At 43.2% G+C, this 11,702-nt stretch overlaps 1 protein-coding gene across 2 annotated transcripts in view; it reads right to left on the bottom strand.

Annotated features, from left to right (window-relative positions):
* The window catches only part of KDM4A (lysine demethylase 4A), a 612,801-nt gene extending 601,518 nt beyond the window's left edge, over positions 1-11,283 (bottom strand). The window contains exon 1 of one of the 2 annotated variants that reach the window (XM_085602947.1): positions 11,035-11,283. The gene's annotated coding sequence lies outside the window, so the exon portion shown is untranslated. The remainder of the gene's footprint in view (positions 1-11,034) is intronic. The other variant, XM_085602948.1, reaches the window with a different exon arrangement.
* Positions 11,284-11,702: the final 419 nt, after the last annotated feature.

The raw sequence follows: 11,702 nt of genomic DNA on the forward strand, positions 1-11,702 counted from the left end.
GCATGACAACTTTCAGGGTGTGTGAGGGCAACAAGGGACTAGACTTGTTCTTCCCTCTCACCAGTGAGTTCTAGGCCTAGGATCCCTGTCTCTCCTTTTCCTTCTTCCAAGGGAGTGTGTGACACACTGCACCCCTCCCTAGGAACAGTATCCCAGTCTTTTTGACCTTACTTTTAACTCCTGGAGCACAGGCACTAGACCTTTAATCAGCTCCTGGTCCCCCCTATCTTCTCTCTTTTTTGACATAAATAAAAATAATCCAACACTCAAATAAAATACTGTCCTGGAGATTGTGTTAAAATTTAGCTCAATGTTCATTTGAGAGTTGGGAATCCTCAAGTACTAGTAGTTTATTTTATTAACAGGATAAGTGTAAACTTTGTGTAAGAGGTCAGAGCCAGGTAATCAAACAGTTGATGGGATACATGTCAAAAACGGACCAGCCAGCGCAGTCTGTCAGTAAAGAATCAAAGGATGACAAAGGGTAGCAGTAAAATTGTCTGTTCGGATTAGGTTTAAGGGTGGTAATTTACAAAATAATGAGTGCTTGTATGACCATATCCCATTTCACGGAGTAAAGTCAACATTTAGAGCTCTAATCTGAAGGGAGACTCATTTCTACACTGAGTTAGTACAGCGATATTGTTAATTAGCAGAGGAATACACAACCATAATCCTTCTGATATTACATTTACTGTAATATCATTACTACTTTACTGTAGCCCACACTAACTGTGCTACTGTGAAACAGTGGTGTGCTCGCCCCCTTCTTTTATCTTTTTTTAAATAGATATACAAATTGATTCATAGAAAAAACAAAGGTTAAAGTGACAATATAGTTAGGTGGCGTAATAAGATCTCAGCTTACATTAAACAAACCCTAGAAATTCACTGGAAAAAAGGGTTAAAGTCATGTTATTGTTAGGTGTTAAAATGAGTTAAAAACAAATGTTTAAAAACAAATAAACCATTGAAATTCGCCTATTACAGTTCAGTGAGGTAACTAACTTGTGCCGCTGCCATGTACGGCTTATTACCTAATCACTCATGACATGCTTAATGACATCATTTATGACATCACTGGTGACATTTTCCAACTAATTCTATTCTATATGCTTTACTTACTGGAAGGTATAGCGAGACAAAACCTAGACCCATTTCTTTTACCGCCTCTGTAATGCTAATGGTCTTAACCTTTAGCAATATGCAGTACAGAAAGCAGCCACATCTAGCAGAATATATGTTCCTTTTTATTTTTACTAGTATTAAGGTGCGTAAGAAACATAAGGTCTCTTTAGACATTATTGCGATCAGCAATTTACTAAAACTTAAATACTATTCAAAACAGTGTTTGGTCATTATTTACCTTGATAAGATGTCCCTGAAAAATTCCTAATCTGACATTAAACTTTAAGTCAACAGCTTCACATTTATGCGTTAGCCACTTATAAGGCATGTTAAAAACAAAAACCTAACAATTATTCTTGAAATTAGCAGAATGCTGTACACCCTTACAACAATTTAGTTTATTAAATTAGCACAGTTAATTAAAACCATGGCAGTAAATAACATCGTAGCACTGTAATCACATTGAAAAATAAAGCAAAGCAGACCATCAAGTTTCAATTCATACACATATTACTGATGAGGCAGTCTAGTAGTTACTGTTGTAATTATGTGACAGGCTTCTAAAACCTAGGATAAAATGCTTTAGTGCAGAGACACTAGGGCAAAGTGCTGAAATAGTCTGTGATAAGTTTTTGAGGAGGAGGAGCTGGTAGGGCGGGGGCAGGAGGGGAAGAAAGCAGATTGTCCAAGAGTCTCACATATTTCCCAGACCTGGCAAGCACATGAATATCTGGGGGAAGTAAAGCAGAGAGCAAATGCCTCCCAACATGTACTGATGCCCCTTTTTAGATATAAGGGTTTTAAGAGAAGTCTTCTGGGAGCGTCAAGGGCAGGACAACAACACAGAAGATGCAGCCATGATTCAGACCTGTAATTACACAGTCTGCAATCCCCCTCCTCATTAGTTGGAGCCCATCGGTTGAAAGCAGTGGAGCGCAGACCTAGGAGACGCAGAAACAGGCCACTGCATTCAGACTATCAAGGAAGTAAGGTTGAGGTACCCCAAGGAGGTTTGAGTCATTCAAGGGAAGTAGGATAGTTGATGTTTTTAGGACCCGAACGTCAATCGGATAGGAAATTTGTCTAACCTGCTTGTTGATAACCCTTTTCCAGGCTGTGTATGGAATAGAGTCTGCAGTTAGTGATGTTTCGTCAATATGTAGCGTTCTTATGGCTTTTACAAATTGACGGTTCCATGGATTCCCGGGGCTGGCGAGGGTTTCTTTTAACCGGGCTTTAAGCGTGTTATCTGCAGCTTTTAGTGCCCTTATGTAATACTTCAAGGTGTCAGCCTCTCAGAAAATCGATGGTGTTTGAAGGCCCAGCTCCAGACGTAGTCTGGCCCTGTGGATGTAGTTCGGGAGGTGGAAGATTTTTTTTTTATAAATGGTAACCTGGGCGTGGTCGAGACAGGCCGAGCATGCGCCAGGAAAGGCCTGGTGCCCGTAACTTAAGGCGGGAAGAAGGGTGGCTTTAATCACCTTCAGAATGAGTTCATCAGAAGAACGACTCAGGTGCTGGCTAAGTCGAGTCAGGCTGTATGTTGTTGCTCTAGCTCTCTTTTTCAAGATAGCCAGGTGGACTGTTGGTCTGGAAGACTCACTAAACCAAACCCCCTGGTAGTTGTATTTTGATCTTTTTCTTGCAACAGCCGAAAATCAAGACCTTGGTCTTATCCTGGTTAATTTTAAGAGCATTAGCTGTGTTGTAATTGTGAAGCTTACACAACGCTCTTTGGAGGCCAGACTTTGCCTGGTCCATTATAACAATATCATCGGCGTATTGCAGAATGTGAAGTTCGTTTTTGCGAGGCCCAGTTTTGGCGGAAGAAGACTACTTTCCTCCAGGAATCTCCCGAGGTCAGCGGTGTAGAGGTTGAACAAGAGGGGAGCAAGAACACATCCTTGCTTTAGGCCATCTGAGGTTGGAATTTTGCGGAGAGGGTCGTTGGGAGACTTCTAACTCGTACCCATGTGTTTTTATGCAAGGAGATAAGGGCTCCGAGCAGACTCTGTGGAATCCCCCACTTATCCAATTTCCTCCATAAAGTGTTACGAGACACTTTGTCAAAGGCGGCGCTGTAGTCTATAAAGCAGCAATAAAGGGGGAGTTGATTGTTTTGAGCTGCTTGTTGACTCAGGATGGCTAGAGCAGTGATGTTGTCAATTGTGGAGGCAGAAGATCGGAACCCAATATGAAAATATGGTAAGATGTTTTTTTCCGCTACCCATTTTTCTAGCGACCTGAGGAGACACCGAGCATATACCTTAGCCTCAAGATCTAATAGGGCAATGAGTCGGTAATTAGCTGGAAGAGAGGGATCTCCTTTCTTGAAAATTGGGCACAAGATCGAGCCTTTCCATGAGTCTGGTATCCGATAGGTAGTAAACGCATAGTTGTATAAAGAAGCCAATATCTTAGCCCAGTCTTCCAGCGCACATTTGAATACAGCATTTGGAAGGCAGGTGGGCCCTGGAGCACCGTTGTTTTTCATGGATTTCAGTAACTTAAAGACCTGAGCCGAGGTAGTTAGCTCATGGGTATCCATCCACGTAGTGTCGGCAGGATCACTGATTTCGACCTCAGCAAGGTCCAGGGTATTGCAGCAGTACTGTTGAGTCACGTACTGAGACCAGACTTCTTCATAAACCGCATTCCCCCTGCTCTTGTTGGAGGAACGAAGTTTGTTTATATGGTTCCAGAAGTGGGTCAGGTTTTTTTCCTTTAATAGGGCGAATATTTTTAGCCAGTCATTCTGTTCTTTTAGTTTCTTAGCTTCCCATGTTGATTTTTTTAATAGACTTTATGGAGTAAGGCCATATTATTGGCAGAAAGCTCTGTACCTTTCGATTTATGCAGGCGCACGGTCCTCCTTAAGGCTCTTCTTTGAGTGACTAAGACCGGATAGAAAATCCAATGCGGGAGAGGTCTGGGGGGGGGGGGGAGGTCTGTGATGGATTTCAGGGCCTATTAGAAGATCTCGTAAATCAACAATGGCACTGTGCCACCAGTGATGATAGTCTGTGAGAGGGTTGTGAGTGAAATTTGGGGTTATTTCCATGAGCCAAGACCTCACCTTGTCGGCGCCTAGAGTCCCATTTGATTCTTCTGACTAGTGTGTGGAGTTCGATCTGCATTGAATGCCCCACTTCAATTATTTCGGCAGCAACAGGATCTTGCAGGTCCACTGTTACGGTCAAGTGGTTATGGTCGTTCTCTGTTCGAGTGCGAATCTCCATTTTAACTAACTGACTTGCCAGAGATGGAGATAAGAAAATATAATCAATGGTCGAGAGGTTCTTAAATGTTGGAAATAGATGGAAACTGGGCTCCTGTTCCAATGCGATTTGCTTAGCAGAACGTAAATTGTAATTGGTTAAAAAAGTGATCATGGCTTCTTGCTCTTTGGTTTTGGTGACTAAATGAGCATTGGATCCCAGATCTCTGATGTTAAAGTTGCCTAATAACAAAACTTCAGCAGAAGCGAACATGAGTAAAAGCTCTCCCAGATGCTTGACCAGAGGAGCTGTTGCCAGTGACTTTTATGTTTTGGCTGTGATAACAGTTGATTAAAAGCAAAGGGAAGTCCCTGGTTGGAATTGAAAGACAGGTGATTAAAACAATTTGCCCTGCCGTAAAATTCCAATCGATGGGGGTAGCTGCGATCTTGCACCTATGTCTAATAGAAATGGAAAGGCCCCCAGAAGGTCTTCAATAGGAATTAGGCTGGGATGCTGGATGAAAAAGTTCAAAGTAGCCATGAATAGCCGATGGAAACAGAGACCAGCTCTCTTGAAAACAGATATCACTTTTGCTCAGATAGTCCACTACTGATTTGGATGAAACAGTGGACTTTAACCCAGCAGCATTCCAAGAGGACTGAGCGGTTAGGAAGGATGCTGCTGGGAGCAGGGGGCTGGAGGCTCTCGATGGAAGTATCCATGGCGGCTGTAAGTATTATGGGAGACAGAGAGTCTTGATTTACAGCTCACCAAGCGTTGATTGTTATTATATGAAATGTTTATGAGGTTATCTGCTTTTGATGCATCTGGCAGCCAGGCATGGGTTGCGACACGTGACCCTTTCAGAATGCTAGTGTACGGCCTCACTGTTTCTTCTTGAAGAAGAACATGGGGATATTTTCTGTTGGAGGAGCGGGGGACCCAGAGTTCTATACCCCAGTCTTCAAAGAAACGGGCTTCCCCAAGGATTGAATCCCTTAGGGATTCTCGTGACCATGTGTTGACAGTTGCTTCCGATGCCCCTTTGCCTGGTATTAAGGCAAACTTGACTGATATAAGATCAGAAGAAGTGATCCCAGAGAGCCCTGGAACGTGTTGGAATAAGCATCTTTCAGGCAGAGGAGAAGGGGCCAGAAAGTGTAGGGGTGTAACTTTGGATGGACAATGATTCCCCTCCAATTGACTTTGCCCTCCCAAGGCCTGTATAAGTTGAGACTGAGAAGGCTTCTGCATTTGTGTGGGGTAGTCCCAAGGGGTTTTGGTCAAGTCACCTATTGGGTTTCGCTGGGAAGGGCCCACAAGTACGCCGTCGGTTGTGATTTGGGAAGCGACGGTAGTATGGTTTACATTTTTCCGGACAATTGCTTTGACCACTCCTTGTGTTTGAGACTTCCCTTGAAGGCTCAGCTGTGATGTCTTGCCTGCCTAAACTTTGGCCTCGAAAGGCTATCCACTTGTTTTTGATTGACGAAGACCCATGCCTCATGATGGTAGAGTATAGTTCGGTGACACCGGAGGCAGGAAGTGTCCCCTTGGGAGCTTCCTGAGTGAATGACTGAGGATTATCGATGGGATCATTGTTATCAGAGAGAGACATTCTAGTATCAGGTGTTTTCTTTTTGAGTTTTAAAGCCTGGTTAAAAATAGGAAAGTGAGAGAGCCCCCTCGCTTCAGAAACTGGCATGATGGTGACCCCTGTCCCGTCAACTCCAGATCTCCGTTTCGCAAAATGTTGTTTTTTGGTTTGTTTTTTAATTTATTTCTCTCCCTCCTAGACAAAAGTGGTTTTGTGGGGAGGTTGGAGGACAGATGGGCAACATTTGAAGAAGGTAAGACATTGAGATCAGGTTGCATGATCGCTAATGAAGTGGTCATTGGACTGCTAGTGTTGACGGTCGCCAAGCCATCTTTGGGGTCAATTGTGCTGGTCGCCGTTGACTGATAAGGCGAGGAAATTGAGACTTTGAAGTCTGATTCCAAGGGGAGGGAGATAGTTCTTCTCGCTGATGATGCTGAATCTAATGATACTAGGCATAGTGACTCTTCAGAGGGAGCACCGGTTTGAGCCTCTTGAGTAGATTTAGGTTTCCCATTGCTGTTGGTATGGCGCTTCACGCTGTCCAAAAGCGAGCACAGAATTTCTGGAAGGTATGAGAGTTTGTTAATTAAGGGAGAGCAGGAACAAGAGTTCGAGCTATCGGGAGTCCCTACAGACCTTTCAAGAGAGCTTAGCCTGGAGCCCAAGTCAGACAAAGATGAAGCCAGAGATTGAATTAAGTCGATCTGTAATTCCATTTTCTGGGATTGCCATAGCAGGGCTGTAGCAATAGTGTCTTGTTTTATGTGGAGAGACGTCCGTGAGATCAAAAAAGGACTTATGGGCCCCGAAGGCGTAGGCGGGTCCCTGTCTTCTTGCACAGTGCTGAAAGAATTGTGACGAGAACTGAAGCCCAGTGTATGCGCTAAGGAGGCCTCAATCTGGGCTTCTAGAGAGGACAGAAACCGATCGGGTAGGTTTTTAGATGAAAAGGGGCTTTCATAAGTTGGTCTCTTTCTTGGTGATAAGGAGTCAGTGGACTCGATTTGGTTTGCACCCGGGCTACAGCGCGGGCGGACTTGGATGATAAATGAGCTACTGCTGGGTCACCACTGCCTTCTTGAAAGTTTAAAAGGGCGGATGAGCTGCCGTCATGAACCTGAAGTTTAGCTGCAGTAATTGTCGTGGAGTCGGAAACAGAGTCTACTACAGTAGGGTCTCCGTAACTGATGGGAGTGGGTTCTTAGTGAGTCAGTGGAAGTGTCCTGGATCGTAGTGACGTCCTCACAACAAGGCTTACAATTGTTCTGCGCCTTGAAATTTGTCAGTGAGTCACCCATGGATTACACATTCTGCAACAATGTATAATCCTTCAGAATTTTATTTGAACTTCTGGGAATAAATACGTGAACCTTATAAATCTCCAGTTTATTAAAAAAAAAACTTGTAAACAGTACTACATGACAACTCTTTAATGTCAGCATGTGTGAAGAAATCCATAGGTGAATAATCTATTGAATACATAAGCTAAGTTTTTCTCACATATTTTGGCAACATGACTTTGGTTTAAACCATAACTTATTTGTAAAGTAAGTCTGCCACTCACACTAGTTGCACTCAGTCTCTACCTTATTAAAGACAAAGTAGACTTGCCTCCAGGACTACACTATTAATATCTCATGAAAGCACACGTTCATACACTCAATGTATGATGTAATTGTTTGTGGGGCCTTTACTAAATTACTTTATTTTCTAAAATAATCAAGTGGTTTACAGAGTAATTTGAGGAACAGTAGCTCAGTGATGTCATCAATATCATTTGAGATGTCAATGAGGTCAAAAATATAGTCATTTAGCATGTTAACCCCTTCAGTGCCCATGACGAGCTGGACTCGTCATGGGCCGCGGTGGCGCTGTGCCCATGACGAGTCCAGCTCGTCATAGACCCCGCCCGCTAATTCAACGGCCGGCACAGGGCGGGGAAAGGGGCGGGCACTGAAGGGGTTAAGAGAGATGTAATATGTGAGGTTATTCGTAGTAAAACACAAGGAGATGATGGATGCAGTGCTGAAACTTTTTCAGACACTCACCCCAGTCACAGATCTGGGTTAAATCCATCATCGTTCTTTAGCTCACTTTGCCACCCCAGTTTAGACACAGCTATATGCAAATCAGTCTTGACCATGTACCTCATGGGAACAGTCCAGCCTGAACTGCCAAGCCATGTCTTCCCTGGTCCCGGAAACAAGCATCTTGGGACCAGATTCGGGCTAACAGCCCTCATCAGCCAGGCTAGCTTGAATCCAGAGGCAAAATGAGCAAGGGACACACGTCTGGGCATACCCGGACAACTAAGGGCAGAGAAAGCCGGGTGAAAGTTATAGTTAGCTAACTAAACTAGAACTGGTGAATTTTTTTTTTTTTTAAGTGCTAGTTTAGGCATTTTTTTCCAGCACCGGAGCTAAGGTGGGTGAACTTTTTTTTTTTAAAGCTTTACGAGGATTCATCAAACACCACCAATGTAAGCAAAACAAAAAATGCTCTGCCTATGGGAAGTCTCTCTTAAATATTACACAGTGGCAACTGCCACAGAGCACTATATATATATATATATATACACACACACACACACACACACACACACATACATACATACACACACCTACAAAATCACTTTAGAACCCAGGTTACACCAAAATACAACGCCACCATCTCCTTCTTATAAACAAAGATAACCAATAAACATTTATCAAATCCCCAAGGCATCTATTTTAACCTGAAAATATTGCTACCAAAGACAACCAACACTTTCCAATTACACACACCTTGATCGATCAATAAACAGCTGCTAACGTCAAACAATGAATAAACAAATAACCATTTTTCCAACCCTTTTCTATATACATTCTACTCTTCTTAGAATAAAGTTTTAGGCAATTCTGGAAATTTGCTGTAAACCAAGAGAAGCAAGATAGCATGAACGGATGTGCATGATAAAAAAAAGCAGCAAAACAGAGAAATACATTTATAATTAACGGAGTAATTTTCATGAGCCAACTAAAAACACAAACAGAATTTACACTGCATTGATAATTAGGAATAAATCATTATAAAGTACAAAAATCTGGAGGAAAAAAATCCTGGTTGATAACCAATACCATTTCCTTAAACAAGGGATGTCCACCTTAGGCCCAGGCGGGGCAGAACCATGCCAAATTGTCAGCTTATCCACACACAAAAAACTCCACATAAGATTCATCCAAATAAATTCTAATTCTCACATAGAATGTTTTTATTTATTTGGCAACAATAGCATTTTGATCAGAAGCTTTATACACAGCAATCATGAATGTACAATAATCAAGGAGGATGAGGTGATTTCACACAGTTTGGAGAAATATCAGTACAGGCATGGGTTAAATGACTGGCAAAAACAACTGAAGTGGAGCCTAAGGCAGTAAATGTACATACTACAGCATATATGTGCTGTAATTGTGGTCATCAATCAATAAATAATAGATGTTGCTTAACTGACATTTTCAACTCTTAGAGAAAGGGTTTCACTAATGTCTGCAATTAGGTAGTACAAGTGCAGGAGGCCCAAAGGGTAGAAGGACTGCAATTGGGAAGCAGCATAGTATGGATTGAGTGTGACTAAAAGGTTATGGATCTTAGCTTACAAGTAGGGGTCAACTTCAACTGGAGCTACGATATTGACGAACTAGTGAGGAGCTACACAAATAGTGCTTAGAATACACATATTTGTTTGCACATGCCCCCGTTTTTTGCTGGCCAGCCAGCTTGATGGCTATATATAGACAAGGGAGATGTTCCCGGGTAATGAATGCTAACCATCAATAGAGGCTATTGCACTCTGATGAATGCTAATGATTTAAGGAGTGCTTCTAGATGTGATGATGGTAAAATTGCATCTTGCACATGTTCAGATGTTTGGAAGCATGTTGCAGCGGATGGGAAGAGTTGCGAAAGCTTCAGATTTGTTAGATAGGTTGAAGAGAACACAGGGGTTTCTGGCCAATTGGGTGAATTTAAGCAGGAGCTTAAAAGTAACCCTAACGTTACACCTAAACCCAACATTGTTAACTTACTAGAAGCTCCTCTTTATTACTCAAAATAAGAGGACAGGCAAGTCTCGAGATAAATTATTTGGACATTGGCTACACTACGTAGATTAGGTGAGTCTGTGTAGCATTTCTCCCGTTTTGGTCACAGACAAGCAAGCGATTTGAGACTGCTACTTGCTCAGATTTAAAAAGGGCCAGGAGCTGGTTTATGAATACGATTATGTGTAAAATCCTTATTTTATAGGATAGCAATTCCGTGTATTTAAGTTCAGCCTAGTGATCATTTAGACACATCTAAAATACATTTAACATTATTTCTTTACGTATTTGCAATGTTAATTTAGTATTTCAAAGCCGGAAAAAATTACTAGATGTCGCCAATTTTCACGTTATTACAGTCACGGGTATGGAAATACTGTGTATGCTGGTAAAGTACTACCCACGGCGCACAGCGGCACAACGAAAAATACCTCTCTATCTGAAATGTCTTTTAACACGACTATAACATCATCACGTGCTAGACCGTAGAATAGTGTAGGATCGCATAAATCATAGGCAGCCTTTGCTATCCTTCACCAGGATTCAACGTATCATGCTTCTAATGTTTATATCCGAACAGCAAAAATCCTTGTGTGTACGAGTACAGTCATTGTTAGATCGCGTGCATAACTATCATGCGTATTACACCATACAACGTCTTGCATGGGTACATTTCAAGCCTCAGTTGTGTATGGAGAAATGCAGGAGCCCCCGTTCCCCTTCATCCTTTCAAGATAGTTTACAATAATAAAGTCGCCCATTTTAACACACGATTGGCGTGCGCCGGAAGTTCTACTAAGCCCCGCCCTCTTGGCGCGATTGGTCGCCAAGAAGATCTACAAGGACGTTGCCCAATAACCACCTAACCTCGATTATGAGGGCGAATCCGATTGGCTGTAGCTGCTATAAATCCCATAAACAGCCGGGGCGCAGAGTAAACCTCAGGGATGAGAAATGCAAGGAAAGAATAGACAGCCGGGGGCGTGCGCACGATGTCACTCACCGGTAGGCGGGTTGGTGCCCCCCGCTGGGCTTAAGGCGTTAGGCCGTCGGCTCTGTCACCGGGTTCTGAACTACAGCAGTCCACAGGCGCCTCCGCCGCTCCTTCCCACCCACCCTGCCAGACTCTTGCTTGACCCCTTCGATAAACCCGCCCCCTCGCTGAAACCGCGCAAGCGCACTCGGAGCCCGCGCAAGACGGGCACCGAACTCCACCAAACACAACAGCGCGCCCGCCTAGTCGAGAACAGCTAGAGGCGGGGCTGAAGGAACTTGTCTGTTTGGAGCTATACTCTCATTGGGCAGAGCGGACACGGGAGCGAGCCGTTGACAGGCATCGGTTCGGGGACTGTCCAACGGGAGCCCCATTTCTTTGTGTCGTCACAATTGTGGAGACCTGGTAAAGCTTCAGCTGCTGCACCAGTTTCAGAGTATAAATGAACATAGAAAAGGGACATAGTCGTGCTCCTCTAGCTGCTGCCTTCTACCTACGAGTCTTCATGTTTGGTTGGGGCGAAAATGTCTTTCGGCGTATTGTATACCGTCCGTACACTCGGGTCGGATTTGCGCTGTTAAGTTATTGTTCAGAAGAGAATGTGGGGTGCAAACCGAGATTGGTCTAATGTAGGCCTTAATTGTTAAGTTCTCGAAGAATGCTTGATTTGTGATTTT

This window comes from Triturus cristatus, chromosome 4_2 (genome assembly GCF_964204655.1).
Source record: "Triturus cristatus chromosome 4_2, aTriCri1.1, whole genome shotgun sequence".
In the NCBI taxonomy this organism is placed as follows: Eukaryota; Metazoa; Chordata; class Amphibia; order Caudata; family Salamandridae; genus Triturus; species Triturus cristatus.